This window comes from Portunus trituberculatus, chromosome 11 (assembly GCF_017591435.1).
Source record: "Portunus trituberculatus isolate SZX2019 chromosome 11, ASM1759143v1, whole genome shotgun sequence".
In the NCBI taxonomy this organism is placed as follows: domain Eukaryota; kingdom Metazoa; phylum Arthropoda; class Malacostraca; order Decapoda; family Portunidae; genus Portunus; species Portunus trituberculatus.
Window position 1 is genome coordinate 6,465,251 of NC_059265.1, and position 8,397 is coordinate 6,473,647.

The 8,397-nt window shown below is 41.1% G+C and overlaps 1 long non-coding RNA gene across 1 annotated transcript; it reads right to left on the reverse strand.

Annotated features, from left to right (window-relative positions):
• Nucleotides 1-998: 998 nt before the first annotated feature.
• On the reverse strand, nt 999-3,086 carry LOC123502484. Its single transcript, XR_006674140.1, has 3 exons — nt 3,002-3,086; nt 2,289-2,416; nt 999-1,058 (listed from the first exon to the last, which is right to left on the reverse strand). It is a non-coding gene; the product is annotated as an uncharacterized LOC123502484 (long non-coding RNA).
• Between the last annotated feature and the right edge of the window lie 5,311 nt (nt 3,087-8,397).

Consider the following 8,397-nt stretch of genomic DNA (forward strand, 5'->3'; position numbering starts at 1 on the left):
ATGCCCTCAAACTGTCTTAAAATGCCCTCAAACATGTCAAACTCAAAATGCTCTCAAAACATGCCAAACTGTCTCAATATGGCCATAAAATATGTCAAACTTCTCAAAATACCTCAAAATATGCCAAACTGTCTTAAATTGCCCTCAAAGCATGTCAAACTGTCTTAAATTGCCCTGAAATATGTCAAACTGTCTTAAAATACCCTTAAAAATGCTTCAAAATCTTACCCAGCCTAACCCAACCACACCTCCCCACACCACACACCACACCACTGACCTGCATAAGGAAGGGAGCCGTGTGACCTCAGCATTGAGTGGCCACCTCCTCTCGGGTCACAGTGAAGTCCCAGTCCAAGGAGTCCTGCAGCAAAAGGTCAGAGGTCACACAGGTCACACTGGGATAGTAATAATAGTAATAGTATTAGCACAGGAGGAGGAGGAGGAGGAGGAGGAGGAGGAGGAGGAGGAGGAGGAGGAGGAGGAGGAGGAGGAGGAGGAGGAGGAGGAGGAGGAGGAGGAGGAGGAGGAGGAGGAGGAGGAGGAGGAGAGGAGGAGAAGAAGGAAGGAGAAGAAGAAGAGGAGGAGAGGAGGAGGAGGAGGAGGAGAGGAGGAGGAGGAGGAGGAGAGGAGGAGGAGGAGGAGGAGGAGGAGGAGGAGGAGGAGGAGGAGGAGGAGGAGGAGAGAGGAGGAGGAGGAGGAGGAGGAGGAGGAGGAGGAGGAGGAGGAGGAGGAGGAGGAGGAGGAGGAGGAGGAGGAGGAGGAGGAGGAGGAGGAGAGGAGAGAGAGAGAGAGAGAGAGAGAGAGAGAGAGAGAGAGAGAGAGAGAGAGAGAGAGAGAGAGAGAGAGAGAGAGAGAGAGAGAGAATTGAAATAGCAAAACTTTATGAAATGACAATGTTTATTATTTTACCTTTTCTTTTTCTCTTTTCTTCTTCTCCTCCTCTTCTCATATTCCTCCACCTCTTCCTTCTTCTTCTTCTTCTTCTTCTTCCTCTTCCTCTTCCTCCTCCTCCTCCTCTTCTTGCCTTGGTCCGTCTTTCTCCATATTCTTAACACAATCTGAAATAAATAAAACTGGATTAATATGAGAGAGAGAGAGAGAGAGAGAGAGAGAGAGAGAGAGAGAGAGAGAGAGAGAGAGAGAGAGAGAGAGAGAGAGAGAGAGACCTTAGTGTTTCAGTGTGCGGAGGCCATAAATTCAGAGTGTTATTGAAGCAGTGGGTAAGTAAGTGAAGTGCTTGACAGTGACACATTGAGAATAAGTGAAGTGATAATACAAGATACATAGTGACACAAGTGATACACTGCAGGAGTAATTATCACTACATCAATAAGAACACTAGCAGTCAAATAGTTGGTGGGCTTTGAGATAGGAGATACCCATAATGCCTTCTTTAGCCCGTTAAAACACAATGCAAATGCACCTATGCTTTCAATCTCCATTAATTCTCATCGTCCACACTTTTATGTCCACATTTAAAACTGCACACTCTTCTAAATCAAGTGAAAAATTGAGGTTTATGAGACAAAATTGTAAGAAAAACATGCTTTCACACACCCCACACTCACCAAACACACAGCACACCAGCACACACCATTCCCACACCTGCACACACCAGCAAACCACAAACAACCCTTTGCAAACACTGGAAAATGCAAAAAACACACACCTAAAAAAAATATAGTTTACACAACAAAAAACACATTTACACACACACCACACGTACCACACACACACCACACCTGCAGAAACCTTTCCCACACCTGCACACACCAGCACAGTACACAGCTTGGTGTGTGGAGGGAGATATGGAGGAAAGAAAAGGAGGTGGTGGAGGAAAAAATGAGAAAAATTGTCAGGTTTTGAAGTGAGATTTAGAAAAGTACTATTTTGACTATGATAGAAGTGAGATAGGAGACTCAAAATTGGAGGGAAGGTGGAGGAAACATGGAGGAAATAGTCTACTGAAGGAAAAGCCTGGAGGTAACCTGTGGAGGGAGATAGGAAACAAGACAAACATTACCTAACCAAAACGCATCCAAAATTACCTAAAAATATTGCATCAAGCAACACAAACACACACACACACTCCACAAACAACCCTTAAATCACACCTGGAAAACGCCCACAATAAGTTTACCCTAGCCAACCAACACCAAAAAAAAAAAAAAACACTATACATAGGTAGCTATAGTTGACATTACAAAAACGTACAAAAAACACACTTACACACACACCACACTCACAGCACACCTGAGGACACCTTTCCCACACCCACACACACTCACCTCTCCCTCTGGAACTTGGTGAGTGGAGTATTTGTGGAGTTTTGCCGCAGAGAGGAGACATGCAGCAAGTCAACAGCAGCGGCTCTCCAAGAACCCATTGTGACATTGTGGCAAGCCATGGTGCACCTCTGGAATAGTGGTAGTTGTTGTAGTAGTGGTAGTGGTGGTGGTGGTAGTAATAGTATAAATGAGGCGTGACAAGGCGTAGGAAAGGGTGAAGGACTGCCTACCACACTATAACACCACCATATCTCACTAACCACTTCAACTATCAAACTATCACGCATATGGGAGGTGTATGGATCCACAAACTATCTACGGAGGCAATATGGGGGCGTGACAAGGCGTAGTAAATAAGAAAAACTGAAAATAGTTAACACAGAGAGGGCCGATGTGGAAGGCAGGATGGCGGACACTGCCTAACACAAGAACACCACCATATCTCAGTAACCGCTTCAACTATCAAACTATCCCGCGCATGGGAGGTGTATGGGTGCATAAGCTATCTATGGAGGCAATATGGGGGCGTGACAATGCGTAGGAGGGCAGGAATGACCACCGCAAATATGAGGCAACAAAACCCAAAAGTTTGCTTATAAAGACGCACTTATTTTCACTTTACCAGACTTTTTTCACCTTAATTGGCACGTCTCACTAACTCTACATACTTTAGATAATAAGCATGTACACGCACACACTTGGGAATAACTCACCTGCTCCACAAATGTTCAAAAACTGTAAATCTCAAAACAGAGCTAACAATGGCGGATCTTCTCCTTCTTCTTCTTCTACGCAAAATGTCGACATCATTGTATACACTTCCTCTATCACTCAAACTTCTTATAAAATTCAAAATAACATTGAAATAAAATAAATAAAATATGAAATGGTAAAGAAAAATGAAAATAACATGTGTATTATATTCCCAATACCGAAATGGGGGTGTTGGGGTCACTCACAAATCTTGATAAAAAACATATTTCGCCGTAAGGATTGAAATATTTCTACTTAATTAGTGAAGTTGGCACTTTTCTGATATCTGATTTGTTATTAGTAAAGTAAACTAATTTCTAAACTACAATAGAATCGAGTCCAGCTGTGTTTTGGTTTACCGAAAAAATAACGTTAAAGTCACTGCAAGGAATATAACGTTTTTTTTTTATTAGCACGCCTAGGATTGTTTTGGTGCTTGATATAACACTTAAAAGATATGAAAAACATGATTCAAGTAACAATATTCCATAAAGTTTAGTCTACCTATTCGTATTTTCAATTTCAAAATTTTGAATGGTAACAAAATAGAAAACAAAAATCTTTATATGACAAAGAATCTGTGTTTTCTTTATTCGGCTGGAAAGCGAAAATTTGTGTTATTCAGAAAATGTAATATAACGTAGTTTGGGTGAGCTTTCCATCTCGACATTGTGGTGTGTTTGTCACCCGTTAATTGGACACAAACACCTTCCTTTCCACCGCTTTCAATAAAAAAAACCACCCGGTAGGAATATTATATTTTGATTATTAGTTACACTATTTATCGCGCCTAAAAGTGTAGTGTATACTAGTCTGGGAGCCGTTTTTCTTGTGGCGATTTTTTAAATGAATTATCTACGTCAATATTGAACCCACGGGGGGCGCCTCACCCCTGCCTTCCCCATGGACAGTCCAGCAATGTCTGCTTCCACTCCCCCTGTGTTTCCAGACCCAGAGAGTGAAGCAAAGCCAGAATCAACCACCACACTAGATAAATAGCCATTACTGTGGTAAATAAGGCGATGGTTGTGTATATGTACCCCAGTTAACACCGCCCGCCGCCCACCTCACCCACACCCACAGCCCGCCCCAACATTTCCTTCAATTCTCACTGTTTTCTGCTGCTGCTGCGCGCCTCAAATGCATAGCAGGGACAAAAGAGGAGCGAGTAGTAGTAGTAGTAGCAGGAGCAGCAGTGTTATTATTATTACTATGAGGGTTAATGTGCGTGTGTGGGGGGGCGGGCTGTTTTATGTAAAATTATCCCCTACTCTCTCTCTCTCTCTCTCTCTCTCTCTCTCTCCATGAAGGCCACAGAGGTGACTAGGTAGAGTGTTCCTGCTGTTAATAATTTAGAAATGTTGTTAATCTCTCACTGGAACCTTAAAAACAATAACAACTTCAACTATACTCTATTGATGAAGGTTAGACACACAACCCGTCACTTCAGAGGAGCTTGGCGGTGTCTTATGGTGTGGCTTGACAATGTTAGGGCTGGATATGTCACTAAGTCCCTCTCTCTCTCTCTCTCTCTCTCTCTCTCTCTCTCTCTCTCTCTCTCTCTCTCTCGATTTCTTCGGTAAAGTTAGTCACTTTGAAGGTAAAAATGTGTCCCAGTAATGAAGATTGTTAAAATAGTGAAGACTGTGGCCATTAATCTTCTGTCCTCCATAGACCCTTCCTAATGTCAATAAAATGGTCTAATGGCACACAAATCTCAAGGTAAAAATGTGTCCCAGTACTGAAGGGGTTAAAATAGTGAAGACTGTGGCCATTAATCTTCTGCCCTCCATACACCCTTCCTAATGTCAATAAAATGGTCTAATGGTACACAAATCTCAAGGTAAAAATGTGTCCCAGTACTGAAGGGGTTAAAATAGTGAAGACTGTGGCCATTAATCTTCTGCCCTCCATACACCCTTCCTAATGTCAATAAAATGGTCTAATGGTACACAAATCTCAAGGTAAAAATGTGTCCCAGTACTGAAGGGGTTAAAATAGTGAAGACTGTGGCCATTAATCTTCTGCCCTCCATACACCCTTCCTAATGTCAATAAAATGGTCTAATGGTACACAAATCTCAAGGTAAAATGTGTCCCAGTACTGAAGGGGTTAAAATAGTGAAGACTGTGGCCATTAATCTTCTGCCTCCATACACCCTTCCTAATGTCAATAAAATGGTCTAATGGTACACAAATCTCAAGGTAAAAATGTGTCCCAGTACTGAAGGGGTTAAAATAGTGAAGACTGTGGCCATTAATCTTCTGCCTCCATAGACCCTTCCTAATGTCAATAAAATGGTCTAATGGTACACAAATCTCAAGGTAAAAATGTGTCCCAGTACTGAAGGGGTTAAAATAGTGAAGACTGTGGCCATTAATCTTCTGCCTCCATACACCCTTCCTAATGTCAATAAAATGGTCTAATGGTACACAAATCTCAAGGTAAAAATGTGTCCCAGTACTGAAGGGGTTAAAATAGTGAAGACTGTGGCCATTAATCTTCTGCCTCCATAGACCCTTCCTAATGTCAATAAAATGGTCTAATGGTACACAAATCTCAAGGTAAAATGTGTCCCAGTACTGAAGGGGTTAAAATAGTGAAGACTGTGGCCATTAATCTTCTGCCTCCATAGACCCTTCCTAATGTCAATAAAATGGTCTAATGGTACACAAATCTCAAGGTAAAATGTGTCCCAGTACTGAAGGGGTTAAAATAGTGAAGACTGTGGCCATTAATCTTCTGCCCTCCATAGACCCTTCCTAATGTCAATAAAATGGTCTAATGGTACACAAATCTCAAGGTAAAATGTGTCCCAGTACTGAAGGGGTTAAAATAGTGAAGACTGTGGCCATTAATCTTGTGCCCTCCATAGACCCTTCCTAATGTCAATAAAATGGTCTAATGGTACACAAATCTCAAGGTAAAATGTGTCCCAGTACTGAAGGGGTTAAAATAGTGAAGACTGTGGCCATTAATCTTGTGCCCTCCATAGACCCTTCCTAATGTCAATAAAATGGTCTAATGGTACACAAATCTCAAGGTAAAAATGTGTCCCAGTACTGAAGGGGTTAAAATAGTGAAGACTGTGGCCATTAATCTTCTGCCCTCCATAGACCCTTCCTAATGTCAATAAAATGGTCTAATGGTACACAAATCTCAAGGTAAAAATGTGTCCCAGTACTGAAGGGTTAAAATAGTGAAGACTGTGGCCATTAATCTTCTGCCTCCATACACCCTTCCTAATGTCAATAAAATGGTCTAATGGTACACAAATCTCAAGGTAAAAATGTGTCCCAGTACTGAAGGGTTAAAATAGTGAAGACTGTGGCCATTAATCTTGTGCCCTCCATAGACCCTTCCTAATGTCAATAAAATGGTCTAATGGTACACAAATCTCAAGGTAAAAATGTGTCCCAGTACTGAAGGGGTTAAAATAGTGAAGACTGTGGCCATTAATCTTCTGCCCTCCATACACCCTTGCTAATGTCAATAAAATGGTCTAATGGTACACAAATCTCAAGGTAAAATGTGTCCCAGTACTGAAGGGGTTAAAATAGTGAAGACTGTGGCCATTAATCTTGTGCCTCCATAGACCCTTGCTAATGTCAATAAAATGGTCTAATGGTACACAAATCTCAAGGTAAAAATGTGTCCCAGTACTGAAGGGTTAAAATAGTGAAGACTGTGGCCATTAATCTTCTGCCCTCCATAGACCCTTCCTAATGTCAATAAAATGGTCTAATGGTACACAAATCTCAAGGTAAAATGTGTCCCAGTACTGAAGGGGTTAAAATAGTGAAGACTGTGGCCATTAATCTTCTGCCCTCCATAGACCCTTGCTAATGTCAATAAAATGGTCTAATGGTACACAAATCTCAAGGTAAAAATGTGTCCCAGTACTGAAGGGGTTAAAATAGTGAAGACTGTGGCCATTAATCTTGTGCCTCCATAGACCCTTCCTAATGTCAATAAAATGGTCTAATGGTACACAAATCTCAAGGTAAAATGTGTCCCAGTACTGAAGGGGTTAAAATAGTGAAGACTGTGGCCATTAATCTTCTGCCCTCCATACACCCTTCCTAATGTCAATAAAATGGTCTAATGGTACACAAATCTCAAGGTAAAAATGTGTCCCAGTACTGAAGGAGTTAAAATAGTGAAGACTGTGGCCATTAATCTTCTGCCCTCCATACACCCTTGCTAATGTCAATAAAATGGTCTAATGGTACACAAATCTCAAGGTAAAAATGTGTCCCAGTACTGAAGGGGTTAAAATAGTGAAGACTGTGGCCATTAATCTTGTGCCCTCCATACACCCTTGCTAATGTCAATAAAATGGTCTAATGGTACACAAATCTCACGGTAAAAATGTGTCCCAGTACTGAAGGGGTTAAAATAGTGAAGACTGTGGCCATTAATCTTCTGCCCTCCATACACCCTTCCTAATGTCAATAAAATGGTCTAATGGTACACAAATCTCACGGTAAAAATGTGTCCCAGTACTGAAGGGTTAGGGACTGGAGGTTAACATAACTGTAGTGTACTTTAGTGTAGATGATAAACTAAGGAATGGTACTATCAAACTGGAAATTGAGAAGATCATAGAGACTAATGCACAACATCCACTGCTTACAATCTGGGACTTGAATGGCCACGTGGGATTCAAAGGAACACAAAAGCCAGATGGAAATGGAAGAATGATATTAGAATGCATGGAGAAGTATAAAATGATGAATGACGATACAATTGTGACAGCTAGCTCAGTAATCAGCTTACCTTGTTGAGAAAATGTCTTCAGTGACAAGACATTAGCTCAGTAATCAGCTTACCGAAAAATGCTTTGCTTCAATGACACCCCAGACAGCTTAGCTCAGTAATCAGCTTACCTTTATGCTCAGAGTATGTTTTGGGGCATTTTGAGGTGTTAGGTCGTGTTTTGAGTGTGTTTGGGAATAAAATTGAGTGTTTCAAGTGGTTTGGGCGTATTGAGTGTGTGTGGGTGTGTTTGTATTGAGCTCAGAGTTTGTTTTGGGGCATTTTGAAATGTTTTGGGACAAAATTGAGTGTTTTAAGTGGTTTGGATGTATTGAGTGTGTGTGTGTGTTTATATTGAGCTCTGGGTGTGTTTTGGGGCATTTTGAGGAGTTACATGGTGTTTTGAGTGAGTTTGTGATAAAATGGAGTGTTTAAGTGGTTTCTGTTGATGTGTTGTGTTTGTATTGACTCAGATTTGTTTTCATTTGAAATGTTTTGATAAAATAGTGTTTTAATGGTTTGGATGTATTGAGTGTGTTGTGTTTATTGAGCTCTTGTGTTTCTTTAAGTTACATGGTGTTTGAGTGTTTTTGGAAAT